This window comes from Adiantum capillus-veneris, chromosome 8 (assembly GCF_014529385.1).
Source record: "Adiantum capillus-veneris isolate H3 chromosome 8, ASM1452938v2, whole genome shotgun sequence".
In the NCBI taxonomy this organism is placed as follows: Eukaryota; Viridiplantae; Streptophyta; class Polypodiopsida; order Polypodiales; family Pteridaceae; genus Adiantum; species Adiantum capillus-veneris.
Window position 1 is genome coordinate 2041199 of NC_140938.1, and position 16984 is coordinate 2058182.

Genomic DNA, 16984 nt, shown 5'->3' on the forward strand with positions numbered 1-16984 from the left:
CCATCTTTGACTTTAGAGCTGAAATTTCTTCCAAGTGCTTGCCAGCAATCAACATGTCATCCACATACAAAATAAGGATCAGCCAACTACCATCCTTAGCCTTCTTTGTATATAGACAGTGATCGAACTCACTACGTTTGTAGCCTTGAGAAAGCATAAACTTGTGGAATTTATGGTACCATGCCCTCGGTGATTGTTTTAAGCCATAAAGACTCTTTAACAACTGGCATACCCAATCTTCCTTGTCTTTCTCAACAAACCCTTCTGGTTGCTGCATGTAAATTTCCACATCTAAATCACCATGCAAGAACGCTGTCTTGACATCCATTTGGTGCAACACCAAATCTAATATGGCAACCAATGCAAGAAAGCATCTCAATGTAGTCATCTTGACCACCGGAGAGAAGACTTCATCAAAGTCAATGCCTTGTTCTTGCTTAAAGCCCTTGGCAACAAGCCTTGCTTTGTACTTTGGCTGACTATCATGAGCGGTGATCTTATACCTGTAAACCCATTTACAGGGTAGAGCCTTTTTCCCCCGTGGTAATTTAACTAGCTTCCATGTCTGGTTTTTATGCAGAGCTGTCATCTCTGACTACATGGCCAATTGCCAATTCCCGGAGTCCTTCATTTGCACTGCTTCCTTGTAACATGAAGGCTCATTGCAATCAGTCAACATGACATAGTTCATAGATGGAACAAACCTACCAGGAGGTCGCGTGACACGTCCAGATCTACGCACAATAGGTGGCTCAGGCTCAGCCACAACCTGTGGTTCCACTCTATCCTGTCCTTGCTCCTCTTGAGCCCTGACATTTTGTCTTGCACGTGCAGGTCCATCTTCTTGGAAGACAGCTCTTCTAATCTCCTCAACCCTCTCTGGTTTAGAATGATATTTGGATTCATTAAAGTGAACATCATTGCTGCAGACAACCTTTCTGGATTCGGGATCCCAAAGTCTGTACCCCATCTCATCAGAATTACCATAGCCTAGAAAGATGCACTTTCTACTCTTTGGCTCAAGTTTGTTCCTAAATTCCTTTGGAACGTGAGTATATGCCTCACAGCCAAAGACTCTGAGATGCTTGTATGAGGGCATTTTGCCTGACCATACCATCTCTGGCACTGAATCCTTCTGCAAAACCTTGCTAGGAGATCTATTTACAAGATGAACAGCTGTTGATACAGCTTCAGCCCAAAACCCATTTGGCAGCTGTGCATTAGACAATATACTTTTGACCTTCTCTTGTATGGTCCTATTCATCCTCTCAGCAACACCATTTTGAGGAGGATTGTAAGGAGCAGTAAGTTCACGTTTTATACCTTTTGACTCACAAAAGTCCTGAAAGGCCTTTGAAACATACTCTCCACCATTGTCAGTGCGTAAGCATTTAAGCTTCTTGCCACTGTGATTCTCTACAAGTGTCACAAACGTTTTGAAAACACTAAACGCTTCATCCTTGTGCTTGAGAAAGTAAACCCATACTTTCCTCGAGTAATCATCTATAAATGTCATAAAGTAAGAAGCTCCCCCTAGAGATAGGTTAGGCATAGGTCCACACAAATCACTATGAACAAGTGCCAACTGTGTATCTCTTCTACTACTTCTATGCTTATGTGGCTGTTGTGTTTGCTTACCATACAGACAATGTTCACAGAATTCAAAATCATTGAATGAAAAGCCAAGAAAATAACCAGAACGAGACAAGATTTCCATTCCCTTCTTGGACATATGTCCTAACCGGCTATGCCACAAAGAAACGTTCGGCTGCTCGGTTACATTGATTACATTTTTAGAGACATTTGATACATAAATCATGTAAAGTCCTCCAGAGTTTACTCCATGTGCTACTGTCATAGAACCCTTGGATATCTTCCACATGTTCTGTCCAAAAGTGGTGACGTAGCCAGCATCATCAAGTAAACCTGTGCTGATCAAGCTCTTTGTAATTGCGGGAACATGTCTCACATTCTTCAGCGTGAAAGAAGAGCCATTCTGAAACTTCAATTGAACATCTCCAACACCTAAGATCTCACATGTCTGCCCATTGCCTAGCCGAACATGATCTTTAGTGGTCACATAAGAGGTAAACCACTCCTTGTTTGGAGACACATGAAGTGATGCCCCTGAGTCTATAATCCAGTCACTCAGTGCATTTCCATCAGATGCTGTAAGAAGAGCTGAGTCCATTGTATTCTTCAAGAAGTAGATGTCTCCTGACACTAGACTGTCATCCTCTGCAACAGTGTTTGTCACATTTATTTCTTGAATCTTCACTGAGGACTTGTTCTTCTCACCATGGTCTTCAGATTTCTCTTTGCCTTTTTCTGCTTTCCATTCTCTGCAGTCTCTTTTCATGTGACCCTTCTTGCCACAATGGTAGCATTCTATGTCACTCTTGCCTTTAGCACTGCGGGACTTGCTACGAGATTGATTCCTCTTTCAACCTTTGTACTTTTCTTTGGTCCTTCCCCTGACAACTAAGGCTGTTCCTTTGCCTTTGTCCATTGTCTTTCTATTGGTTTCTTCAGTAAGCAGACTTCCTTCTACACCTGCTATGTTCAAACCATCTGGAGGTGCAGAATTACTCAAAGCTGTGCGAAAAGTGTCCCAACTTTCCGGCAATGTGATCAACAGGAACATAGCTCTAACAGGTTCATCAAACTTGACACCTTGAGCTGACAACTGACTATAGATTGTGTTGAATTCATTCAGATGATTGGACATAGGTGTCCCTTCTTTCATCTTCAAGTCAACAAGCTTCTTAAGCCAGTATACCTGTGAAGCTGCACTCTGCTTCTGATAAAGATCACTCAGCTTGAACCATGCTGGATAAGCCGACATCTTGTCTGCTACATTGAAGTAAACGCTTTCTGCCAAAGTCAGCATAATGGTAGAAAGTGCCAATTCATCCATTTCGCTCCATTCATCTTCGTCCATATCTTCTGGTTTTATCCCCTTGAGCTTTATAGGTTTTATCTGCTTGTTTTGTACCAACACGTGCCAAATCTGCTTCTTCCACAATGGGAAATTGGTTCCATCCAGCTTCTTGATATTGTAAAGAGCAGTGTCCTGTGATCCAGCCATAGCTACGCTTCACAGTAGTTTACTTTCTTGGGAAAAATTCGGCAGAGTTTTCCCTATAAACTGACCTCTGAACCAATATCAACATGTCAAATGAACCAAGAAAGCTTCAGATTCTGCATAAATTTCGGCAGAGTCTCCTTTGTAAAATGGCTATGGTGTACTGAAAAACAGACCAAAAACAGCTCAAAAACACTGTCTCTCTGACATTGTAAGCTGTGGGTAAACCTGTCCGGCACCTGTACTGTCTCTGATTGTCCTGTCACTGTCCTGTAAGCATAGACTGCGACAATGCCTCAACGGCAGTAAAGCAAAGATGCAATCCCAACTGTCTAACTCACAGTCAATACATCCTAGCTGCCTATCTAAGGGTGCTCGAGGGATCGCTCCAAGACCTGTATCACCGAAAGGATCTCAACATTCGAGAATCCCCCAGCTCAATAAAACCTAACTCGACCCTCAACAAAGGCTGCAGTAAATCTGACAGTACATAGACTTCCCACAAAGTCATACATCTACAAATTTCCCACTGTATGCTGTAACCGCTGCGGCGGTTGTTTGCTGCGTGACTCACAGCCAGCAAACCCTCAACAGACATACATCATCTCTGACAATACATCCCATGTGGAAGTACCTGCAATGTCAGGATGAAATCTGGAATATCAAGCAGCAAACACAAGCTACCTGATGAACTAGTGGATGTCGCCTACAGTCTGTGTGTAGATGCGCCCGTGTCGTATGTGACACGCCTCCAAGAACTGTGAGTCGTCCTTCGATGTGTAGACAGCCACAAATCAACACTCTGGGAGTGTCGATATCCTCAGCACCTGCAGTCGTAGGCCGAAAACCCCAAATATGCAGAGTCGGATCTGCACCCGTCGAGACCACGTAGTCGAAAATGGCCTGCGCAGACCTTTGTCGAAGCCAAACGGTGGCCGAGATGACCTGAGAATGAAATTCTGACAATACCAAGCCCTTCGAGCTGTCCCACGAGATTTGGGGCCATGTCTTTGCCTGTCGAATTTCACTCCAATCTGAGCTGGTGACTCTAGCCTCGTGCAGTGCTGCCCCGAGCCTAGATCTGAGCTCTAATACCAGTTGAAGGAGTACGAGCGGAAGTGCGACGCGAGAGAGAGTGCGAGAAGAAGAGCACGACGATATGGTGAACTCGCTGTACTGTAATGTGTAGAGCATAGTGAGTTCTTATTAGGTTTTTACAAAAGAATATGTGTACATACCTGGTGGCCCGCCCACTTACCTGGGCGACCACATTGGGCTTTATACCCCAACACATAAAATTGACCATATGCTCAATGAACCAGCAAGCAACCACAACAATACACAATCAACCAATTTGCAACTATTCACACCCCAAACCAACCATAAGGCCAAACTCAATGGAGATGTTTTCAAGAATAATAATTGTTATAACTGTTACGTCTTTGGCCATTTTGCAGATAAGTGTCCACATTTAAAGGGAAACAACAATAACCTTAATAACCACAAGCCTAGTAATATCAATAACCACATCATGGTAGCAATTTCCAATCTACTATAGCCAAGGTGATGGAGCAAGGACCATCCTGATGAAGATACGCTGTACATAGAACTAACTTTGAAAATGCTATGACCCAAATTAGTATAATAATCAAAATCAAGTGGAGCCAAATATTCCTATTTCTCTTCATGCATTGTTACATATCAAGGGTAACATGCAAAGCAGTATAGAGATTAGTACTTTGCTTGATGATGAGAGCAGTCATGATTTCATATCTTCACATCTAGCATATCAACTTTCTCTCTCTCTTAGATCGGATATAAGCATAAAGTGAGAAATGTGTTCAATATCCAAAAGTACAATTGCAATCACCCAGTGGAGATATTAATGATCAACATATAAAATATCAATCAATAAAGAGCATTTCTTTTTATACCTTTACACGATAGTGACATGATTCTTGGTATGCGGTTTTGTCATGAGTTTAATTCCAAGATTGATTACCCTACACGTTTGATTTTATCGACACAGAACAATGAATCAATTCATTCGAAAGAGATTATTGAAACACCAAAAATCGCACTTTAATCTCACACTCAAGCCAAGAGTGCAATTATTATCTCTTATTATCTAGAGAGCTCAATTTTTGCATTTTTTTCACACACAAGGTTAGAAGACCCATCACACATAGCCTAGAATATTTGAAGTCATTTGGACATTGTTTGCTACTTGAAATTGAGTTTTTTGGGTTGCAGATTGGTCCTTTGGCTACATTGCCAGGATTGAAGCTAAAACTTTTGGCCAAGGATCCTAGTATACACTTGCAGATAGATTGACTGAATGATTGAGATCAAGCTTGAGCAATACTGAGTTTGGAAATACAACAATTGAAATGGATTGGTATTGGTTTTAGAGGCTAGGTATTCTATTTCATTGAGTATTTTGGGTCTTTATGTACATTAGATCAGGTTGCGTCATAGAAAATTAGGGTTATAATTGGGAAACTGAGAGTAGAGTATCTATTGATAGGAGATCATAAATCAAGGGGGACCGTTGGAGACCATAGTGGAAGAAGTGTCTGACACTTTCTCTGACTCAAGTTCAGAGATTTCCTCCTTTTCTAATTAATCAAAGACAAGAACCTCTCTCAAGTTCAAACACATATTGACCTTCTACAAGACCAATAAGTATGTGAGGCTCAGCTTTTATCTGGATCCTAATGAAGAGTATGTGGTTAGAATTGATGACCACATGGTTGAATTCAAGAAGGAGGTTAAAGTGAACAAACATGATACCTTCTATATGGACCAATCTAAAAATTGTGAATCCCAACACTGTGGACCGATGGGGTTTGGAGGTTGATACATTAATTCTAAACATGGCCACTAAAGAAGGACCACCATTGTTAGAGTTAGAAGGGTATGGCCAAGTAGATATCAAGTCTCTAAAATGCATACTGACTGATAACCCACGACCCGGAGTTTATTGTTGGGAGGACAATAACGTTACGGACTTGATATGGACATCTCATGAAAAATGAGGGCAATTAATGCCCTTGAGATTCATGTACATATTCAAGATTAGAGAGAAGGTCTAGCAAACCTTTTTGTACACCTCTTTAAGGATTTCTGTAACAATAACTTTGTTTTTATGACGACTCCGAAGGAGGTTAAATAGACCGAGTATTAGGGCTACTTGATCTGAGAGATGATCATGGATATGAGACCTAAAATGGAATAGAAAACTGGACCAACAAAAAGATCATTTGGTAGTATGGATAACCATAGTGTAGCCCAAGAAAGCCAACTCAATGATGAGAATTGGGAGAGAAGGATGGAAACCACTCCACACAAGTCACATTTACCAAGCAATTGGTTTGAAGGCTTAGTCAAAGGACCACCAGCTAGAAGAGCTAGTGGGGAGTATAATCGTAGAGTTAGACCAATTGGTTTCCAAAAATCGGTCAAAAAATACATTTGATTTGGGGATTCATATGACCACATAGCAAGCTTCATGCAACAACTGTGACCCAAATGAATCTCTGACTTTCATACTCAGATGGAGAGATTTTGAATGACCGTGGAAGGTAAGGCTTTAACATGGTTTCATAGCATACCTCTTGGATCCATTATAGATCTATCAACATTGGCAATGAGATTTTTTGCTGCTTGTTCAAAAGATGGGAATCAAACATAGCACACTAGCACAAATTTACAGTTTCACAAAAACAAGGGGAGTCTCTAGAGACTGTGTAAGTTGAATGAGATAATGCATCGATAGAAGTATGGAGTTGAAAATTCCAACCGAGGAGCGACTTGTCTCACTATTTATAGAGGAATTACTCCTGCTACAATGATGACCTGCACTTCTTTCTCAACACATGTAACTGCTTGTTGTGCAAGTAAATCGGCATCTTCATTTTGTTTCCTAGGAATATGATATAGTTGCACTTCTTCAAACTAATTAAACAACCTACGAATGGCATGAACTTTTGTCCTTAGGCTTTCATTCTTGCATGCCCAAATGCCTAAAATCTACTTCACAATGAGAAGTTCATCCCCTTTTACCATGAGATGGTGTATACCTTGGCTGATGCACATCTTCAAACCATTGAGTAGTGTGTCATATTCTGCTTCATTGTTGCTAGTTGAACCTGGTAGATTGACCTTCTCTTTCATGACCACCTCTCCACTTGGGTTGAGCAACACTAGCCCTCCCCCTGCTTTTCCTTTGGTTCATCGTAAAGCTCCATCAAGGAACAAGGTAAAAGCATTAGGAATACTTTTAGGTAGGGTTTTTACTTCAGGCACCTTAATTTCCTTCTCATGTACCCTATAAGTGAGAATCCGTGCCAATTGTGCACGCACACTATCTTCTACCTTGAAAGAGAATTGGAATTCTTGCAACTCCATAATCCACTTAGAGATCCTAGTACTAATATTCATTTGAGATAACACCCAAGGGAACAAATTTTCTACTGTGAGATTACAAAAGGTTTTGGTAGCAAGTAGGATCTAAAATTTCTCACTGCAAACATGAGAGAAAGCATCATGAGTTCTACTTCTGTGTAGCCTCTCTCCAAAGCATTAATGACCCTACTAGAAAAGTAGATGGGTCGCATCCTGGTACTGTGGGGATCTTGTTGTAGCAAAACAACACCAATTGTTTCTTTTCCAACACTAGAGCTAACAAAGAATGTGTACTCCCTACAAGGAGGCATGAGTGTTGGTAGCTCTGACAGAATTACTTTGATGTTACAAAAATATTCTTCACGTTCTGGACAATCATTTTTCTAATGGTCATCAAATCCACAATTATGACAATTCCTATATCTTGGTTTTGGCATTTGTTTCACCATGGGTGGCCTAGCTCCTTAGTTTGTATAAAGTAAACTGGTGCTACCTGTGGAGGTGCCTGATAGATTGGTTCTGCAATGGTAAGTTGCGTTTGAATATACCACTCATCCTCGAGTACCACAATTGACAAACTAGCCTCGTTGTAGGGCATAACCGACACTGTAGCCTGGTCTTCCACTTGTCCTTTAAGAAGCATGTACGTAACTAGCACAACATTGTTTCTTGATAGGGTCGGTTGCTAACCTAGCACTGGTTGTGGTCTCTCCTTAGCCATGGGTGGTTTTTGCATTGTCTCATGTTAGGTGGATTCCTATACATAGGTTGACCCTATTATCTCATTGGCACACATTGGACATTTCCATCGTATTTAGTCTATAATAGCATTCATTGGTTTCATGGTTTGTCCATTTCCTTTCAATGGAACACCACTTAGATGTATTGTTGGTCCCATGGGTTTCCCTTGTGATGGACCCCGTCCTCGCCCTCTCACTAGCATCCTTTGCATATTACTCATCATATCATTTATGCGCTTGAGTGTGTCTTTGATAGCATTGATAGGAGCCACCACAGGAGTTCCTACTTGTCCTGGCATAGTAGATGTAGTCCACTCACTTTGCATGTCCGTGATAATGATCTCTTCATTGAAGATCTCATAGTTATCCCCCAATTTTATAGCATCTAGAATGGATGCTTCCAGGGTGGCTTCTTGCTACACAAAATAGCATGTGTCTCTTTGTTGACCAAACAAACTCGACTTGTTGTGTCAACTTTTGCAAAGGGTGAAGTAACTTTGAGGCTAAGTAAATGAAGCGTGACATATAATTCACCTTTTGAATGAATGAGATGACCTCCTTAAGACTCTTCGGTGACAGTAACTCCATAAGATCCTTTGACTTTGAAGGATCCGCCTCGATGCCTTTGTAAGAAAATTTGTGACCAAGAAAGATCACTTCATCCTCACCTATGTGGCACTTGTTGGGGTTGAGTTGACCTCCCATGTCATAGAGCTTCTTCAATCCTTCTTCTACCCTCTGGAGAGTCAACGATTTTGAATTATAAATGCAATAATCATCAATGAACACCCTAATTGACTTTCCAAAGAATGCTTGAAACACCATGTTCATGAAGCATTGGAAGATTGCAGGAGCATTTGTCAGGCCTAATCGCATGACTCTGAAAGCATAACAATCCCAAGGAGTGATGAAGGTTGTTTTCAACTGATCCTCTAACGCAATACCTATTTGAAAGTAACGTGAATAGCCATCACACACCGTATACTTCTCATGACCGGCTACCTCATTTAGTATATCATCCTAAAATGGGAGGGTAAAGTGATCTCTTTTTTTCGCCTCATTGAGTGGATGGTAATCCACACACACCCTCCACTTTCCATTCTTTTTGCGAGTGACAACAACAGGAGAGACCCACTCTGAATTTTCCATTGGATAAATGAAACTTGCTACTAGAAGCTTTCTTACCTCCTTGAGTGAAGCCTGCTCCTTGTTGACTCCTAGCCTTCGTAGCTTTTGAGCCTTAGGTGTGACCTCTGGCTTTAGCTCGATCTTGTGTTGAACATCATCTACTCTACGCACGTCGGTGTAGTCTTTAGAAAAAAGCTTAGGAAACTTTCTTAGCACACATTTGAACTCCTCTCTTTTGTCCTTTGTAAGTGCATGTGGTAGACACCATACCTTCTAACATTCCTTCATCTCATTTTGGTTCTCTTGAGGACCTACCTCCTCCAAGCCTGAGCAAGAGGCTTCTTGGTTGGTTGGCTTAAACCTTACCTCCATGATTTCAATGGAAGACTCCTCTTTCGTAGTGCTACCGCTACCTTCTTCTTTTGAATTTCTATTAGTCCAGTCTTCCTCCATCTCACTTTGCGATGATTCTTCATGGAGCTCCTCTTCACGTTGCTCCTTCATGTCAAAGACAACCTTATTATGATTGTCATTCCTGCAGATCAACTTTTCACTTTCCAAATCCTACAAAGCTCACATTTTCATTAGCCATGGTCTTCCTAAGATAAATGGATAGCCGCTTCCCTTGGTTGACATAACATAAAAATCCATTGCCTTCTTAATGCCAAAGGCCTTCAAAAAACCATTTTTACAAATGCCTACACACCTAGCCTTGCTATTGTTTTCCATCTTGACTTTGGTTTCAGGTGTCTCATGGATGTGGATGCCTAGTCTTTGCATGAGTCCCTCTGTCATGATGCAAATTTGTGCACCCCCATCCACTAGACCTTTCCTAACCAATCTTCCTTTGATGTACCAATCTAGCACAGGTGTAATATCCTCATTCATTTCAGCTTGTGCAATTTTTACAACAGGCACACTCTCTTTTACCTTTCTCCTAGTGCTAACTGCCCTTGTTAAATCCCTCCTAGCTTGTGGACATAATGCAAGAAAATGAGTCCATGAGATATCAGGACCCTTACCTCTCATGTCTTCCAACAAGTTGTATGGAGACATACCATGTCCAAGAGGGAAGTCTTGGAGGTTGATACGACGCCGAGTCCTCTTGGTTTCCTTGGTCTCATTTGCCTTCTTTTATCGTCCATGATCACTTTGTGATGTGACTCCTTCTTTCTTCTTACCCTTTCCATTGCCATGTGCAATGCCATTTGCTTCCATGTCTACCTCATTGGAATTTGTCACCTCTACCACATGCACATTTTGATTTGGCAAAGGTGGAACTCCTTCCACTCCTCGTGGAGGTGATCTTGCCCCATTTGAGAATCTTTGCAGAAGCCGTGGTTGTTGACTAGTTCCTTCACCTACATTCATCATTGGGGGTAATTCAAGTTAGGTCTCCCTAGCTCCCCACGGGGCCAAGGACAATTATACATCCCATGCCAGACTCTCCGCAATTCCAACATTGCAAAAGTCGTCTAGGTCGTGGCTCTTGCTCCTTTGCTTTCTTTGCTTGTCCCTTGGGACCTACAACTTTTGCAAGGTGGATTGACAAGTGGCTTAAGAATTCATTTAACTTTTCAATTACCTCAGCTGTTACCTCAGTAATCTCTCTAGATGTTGATGCTTGCAATTTCCCCTTTGGTCTAGGACCCTCTATTGGAACTTCCCCTCTTAGACACTTGAGTTTTCTATACTTCTCAACAGCCCTAGTTTTAGCTGCATCAAAGGTAGCAGGTGAACCTGCCTCAACTTTTATCTTGAGTGTGGGAAAGAGACCGGCTATGAATCTCTCCTTCTTTAGGAACTCTGCACCGTCATGAGGGTTAGCAACATTTCTCACCCATATAGCCCAAAGACATAGAAACTCTTGTTTATACATGTAGAAGTCATCTAAGTCTTTTTGTTTGTGAGAAATGATGTCTTGCCATAGCTTTTGAGTGTTTTGGGGGTCAAAGAAGTATCTCTTGAAATGATCAACGACTTCATTATAGTTCCCCTTAACCTCCTGAGATAGAGAGTCAAACCAAGTGCTAGAATCCTTCTTCATAACCATCTCAAAAATTTCTAAGAGTTCCTCATCTCCTATCACTCTTTTTATGTGGCAAGCCATTTTGAAATTTACTAGAAATAGCTCGGCATCCTCGCCAACCTCTCCAAAAAAGAGAGGATATCCTGAGATTTGGCGTTGGGCCTCCATTGAATCAATTTCAAATTTACACAATAATGTTTTCTAAATTGCAATCTATTCTACAACAAAATAAAAATATGCACATCAAATGACCTATGATAGTCAACAAGAGACAAAATGACAGAGTTTGGTGACGCAAGAATTTCTTACTCTTTAGGCACCAAACATAAACACCATATGTTGTTGAAAATGGATCTTTTTACTATTTGCAACGTTTCTTCTAATGTGTGGAGTGAAATGGAAGGGAAAAACCCCTATTCCTGGGCCATTATCCATGGTCTATGCATGACCTAATGCTTAAAACAAAACAAAAATATAGACGTCCAAACTAAGGTTGTACCTAAGAATTTACTGAAGCGTTTATCTCGGCCAACCTAAGAGGCCCCAGAATTGTACAAATTACTTGTGAAATTGTAATTTTGTGGTTACAATGATATGCACATTTTGCCTTGCAATAGAAATAAACGGGTCATACAAATCTTCATGATTCATGCAAGCTACTTGATTACTCTAAAGTCTGAGTATTCACAACAACAACATACGTAAGCTGTCCTCAGTGGGGCACCAAGATTGAGGCGGTCCAGGGCGGGCAACAAGAGAGCCGACCTCTAAACACCCCTCAAGGCTCCCGTGATGCTCAATTGGGGCTAGGGCAACCACAAGCAAGAAACAACAACAACAAACCCACATCCACACAAGTGAACGGGCACCACCTAGTTATGGTATGCGAACTAGGATGCAAGAAGAGAGATTTTGTCACACCCAAGAAGATGCGCCACAAAAACACATATAAGCAATCTCACACCCAAACACACACCAAATGGAGCAGAGAGAGCTAGAGCAAAGGGAAGAGAGAGAGAGAGGGATGGAACTTGTGTAATACTTTGTTTGTGATTTGCGAATGTAGATGGTTCATTATGATGCTATCATAGAGCTTGTACAAAGCTAACTCAATGCTTAGTGAATGCTAAACATTGCCAACACACACACACTTTCTTAGGGTGTGGGAGACCTCTCACCACAATACCCTCTTACAATGGATACAGAGTTGGCAATGAAAACACACTAGAACACTTTCTCAAACAAGATCAAATGATAGAAACTTAAATTACACAAGTCACCTTGAATTCACCAAACCATATTGCAGAAGTGGAAGGATGAAGATTTGAACATCGATTCACGCCTTTGATACACCAAACCTCAATTTATTGATGATGGAGGAACATATACAATAGTGGTTTTGAGATTTTGAACTCATGCTCTCTCACTTGTAATGTGTAGCTTGAAAGCTTCTCTCACACCAAAAGTGAAGCTCATAAAGTGGTTGCTACACCTAAGTCTCTTCTCCCGCATAGAGTGTTGGAGTGCTATGTGAGATATTGGGCATTGTTTACAAGGAGGAGAGGGGCCTATTTATAGGGTGGAGACCTCTCATTAATTTTATTGTAAATGCTAATTTACAAGCTAAAAAATCAGAATTATGATTTTTTTTTAATATCAAAACATTGCGGGCCTTCTTTGTTTGCTAGAGTCATGGATGTGGGCTCAAAAGAGAGTATTATTGATGGTAGATAAGGTGAAAGTAGAGTTTTAAGGAAGGAAGGAGAGAGGGAGAGAGAGAGAGAGAGAGAGAGAGAGAGAGAGAGGGAGAGAGAGAGAGAGTTACTATGCACATCTCTTGAGGTATGTGTCTTTTATGGTTAGGTCAATGGCTATTTTGTGTTAGTATGTTAGTAGTTAGTGTTAGTAATTACTAGAAAGTTGATGATATCTTTACAATGAGTAAAATGAGGTGGATGGTTGAAGTAAGATGGTTGAATGAAGTGAGGAAATCCTTGTGCTAGTGAAGCTTGAAGAAGGAGTTACTTGTGTAGGTTCTCAAAATGACTATCGATCCTCTTCGTCTTCTTCTCTTCTTTATGCCATCGCCGTCAAGGTTGATTATCGCGATGAAAATGGAAATTCGATTGTTAAGATATCTCAATTTGCAGAGGTTAAGCATGGTTTACATGCTGAATTTTATGTATATAGAGAAGGGGTAAGATGGAATTGTACTTTGGAAGTAATAGAGAGAGGCATAGAGATGGTGTATATACATGTAGAGATCATATGAGAGCTATGGAAGTAAGAGAGGAGGTTAATGTGGTGAAAAAGGTGAAAGAAGCGATGTAAGGTACAGGTTTGAGTGAGGGATTGAGAGAAATGAGTGTGTGTGTTTGTGTGTGTGTGTGTGTGTAGAAGTGTGGAAAGAGGTGAGAGAAGACTAATGGCTACTTGTGGAAAAGTGGGCAGACTGGGGTCCAATGAAAAATTCATACCTCACCAATGGTAGCTCCAAAAATTATCAAACTGTTTGAGGTGATTATTCAACTCTTGGTCCATATTTTGTCTTTTAATCATTGCTTCTCATTCAGAGTGGAGATGAGTATAAAAAATCCCACCAAAAAGCATATTGTTCTTCACAAAAAAAGTCTTTAGTGGCCCCCTCTTGTTGAATTTGCATAAGATTCCAAAGGTGAGCCCCTCCTTGCATAAGAGCATGAACTAATTGATTCTTAGGAGTTTGAAAAAATGCATCGTTGTGGATTATCTATAAATATAATATATGGATATGATGGAAAAAAAACAGGCTAGTATACATAAACAATTTATATAATCTAGAATAGTGTGGGCTATATATAAAAATATATATATATATGAAAATATAGGAAATCAAATGAGGAGGACCCTCATTTGTTTTTATTCATGTATATTTACCTACAAGAGGTAAGTAAAAATACCTATAGAAAATATGAATTTAGTGAAAAGCAATGACTGCTTTGTACTATTATGGATCCTACCAGAGTGCAAGAGATTGCCTTGCTCATTAGTCTACAAAGAATGAATTTGTAAGTGCTCTTAGTTGTTTTTGTGAGAACTTGAGTTTTATCCTTGTATTTTAAACAAATATGAAATTTTGAATGATTTTTTATGGTGTGAATAGCATGAATTCCCATTCTCTTGTCACTACGCATCTTCGGGATGAGATTGTGAATTTGACTCACATTTGTGTTGCGGATCCTAATGTATACTTAAAAGCCCTGCCAGAGAAAGATCAAAAATTGATAGCAGATGTCAGAAAATGTTACTCTAAGGGTAAGGAACCTTGGTATCCATTGACACGAAAATATCTTCCACGTCTTGTGTATGATGTGAGTAGAATTTTCTATCTCTTATATATTCAATACATACAATTTTGCAATGATTGTTAATTCTTTAAGCTTTTGATACGTGCAAATGACCAAGGAATATATCATAAGGGTTGATCAGCTCTCTCGTGAAAGCTTGGCTAAAGAGGATTTAAAGAAAGAGGAGAAGAAAATTTATCACGACCTCACTACAAAGTATAGTGACAAGATTGGGAAGGTATTCTTTTATGTTTGTAAGTTTTGTTGTGTTCATAGTATGGTTTTTTAATACACGTATCTGATGAACATATTCATTTGTTTTGTAAGCTTCTTAACATTGTGGATCCACACTTGGGTTCGGGTTGGCTTGGCAAAGTCTTGTTGTTGTGGTGGGGTCTTGGAAGTTGAGCAACATTAGAGAAGATTAACTTAATTGCTATTGTGGATGCTCCAATAGAAAACAAGTTGTTATGGTTATCTCTTTTAGAGGCAAACAATCTCACTAGGCAAACAATGTATTCAGAGAAGCTACATAAGCTTTCTTCATGGGAGATTGAAGCTTGCCCTTGGTGGATTGACAAAATTGAAGATACTTGATTCATGTATGTATTCAGAGATTCAATTCCACTACTTGTTAGAAAGTGGATAGAATTGAAGATACCTGATTCATGTATGTATTCAGAGAAGTTACATAAGCTTTCTTCATAGGAGATTGAAGCTTGCCGTTGGTGGATTGACATGGAGAAAGGCCATGTTCTAGCTTGTGAGAGGTATCTCAAAGATGCGATTGGAGGTAGTTCTGTGCCATGTTTATCGAGAGTTGCAGGTGCAAGGCTTCCTCCTAGATCGGCTACACAAGTACGAGTACCATCTTCAGGTATAGATACAAAACCTCACTACATATTTTGGCTTGAAATGTATAAACTTGGTAATTCTAAAGTATTTCATTGAGAAGGGATTTCTCGAAAAGGAAAGGAAGCTATAGCAGACACTGTTGCAGATGAGTTGATGGAGGAAGCTATGCCATCCTCACATGGTAGTACTTCTCGTACTTAATAACATCATTACACTTTATAGTCAATTATTATGTTTCTTTGTCTAATTTTGTGCCATTATTTTCTCAGATATTGGTGGATCTTGTCAATTACATCGTGTCTTTTCATTTGATTATCCATATAATTACTCGATGCATGGTCATATTAGACATGATTTTGATCGATGTATTGTTGTTATTGGAGATTACATTGTCATTTCTAGAGATTTTTCATTGGGAGTTAGGTCTCCACCTTGGGCTATGATTCATGAGCATATGCTCAAGGCCCGGCCAAGTGATCTTGTTTATAGGCGAAACAGCAAGTCAGTTGCTTAGGCTATAGATTTTATTTTCCTCGACCTTCCATATGGAGGATTGATGGGTGGCTAAGGTGTCCCGCCCATGTGGGATAGGATCACGGAGGATCATGTCCGTGCAGGAATTCATCTCACATGGAACACTTTATCGAACTTGGGTTGGTTGTTAATCATGGCCTCTTTTGCAGGTTTGTAGTCTCTAACCACTTTGACGTTTGTATTTGAGGTTCGCATTTGAAGTATACAAATCACTCATGTGATGTTTTGCAATTAAGGTGATACACTTCGATGGGTGGAAAGGTTCTGCGTTGCTTCTGAAATGCATATTTATCAATGGATAGTAGTTCTTTACCACACTCCTTATCGCTTCATGGAAGCAATAGGAGACAGAGTTCAAGTAGCTTGTATTTCTCTTTGTAGTTTATGTAAGGTGTGTTCCTTTTTTCAATTATAACTTTTTCTTTATTATATGTGTGCAGTTTGACACCTCGATGTTTTACTTGGTCCATTGACAGGATTCCACACCACCTATTTATATAGCAGAGAGTATGTTCTATTTTCGAGCACTTGGCATGAGGCCTACAGATTCTATCATGAGAACTATATTCCTGATACCTCAATATCCATTGCCGTCGATGGAGTGCCTTGGCGTGGAACATTGTAGAGAAGCTCTACATTTTTAGGTGCATTTGTGAGTTGTTATGCAAGAGAAGAGGCATTTGCTTGGAGTTTGGATGCGGGACTGCACCTATGTTGGCAGCATGTGCAGCTTCGGGTCGAGTGTGGCTCTTTGTATTTTGATGATAGTATTATTACAGGTTTTGTGTAGTCTATTTTACATCACAAAAAATGGAGCAAGGAGGAGGCTTTAGCGCCTATTGATTTGGAGGATGAGGGTGATAGTCCTATGGGTGGGAAC

At 40.3% G+C, this 16984-nt stretch overlaps 1 pseudogene; it reads left to right on the forward strand.

Moving 5' to 3' along the window:
- Positions 1-15735: 15735 nt before the first annotated feature.
- LOC147451562 (uncharacterized) lies at positions 15736-16577 on the forward strand (annotated as a pseudogene).
- Positions 16578-16984: the final 407 nt, after the last annotated feature.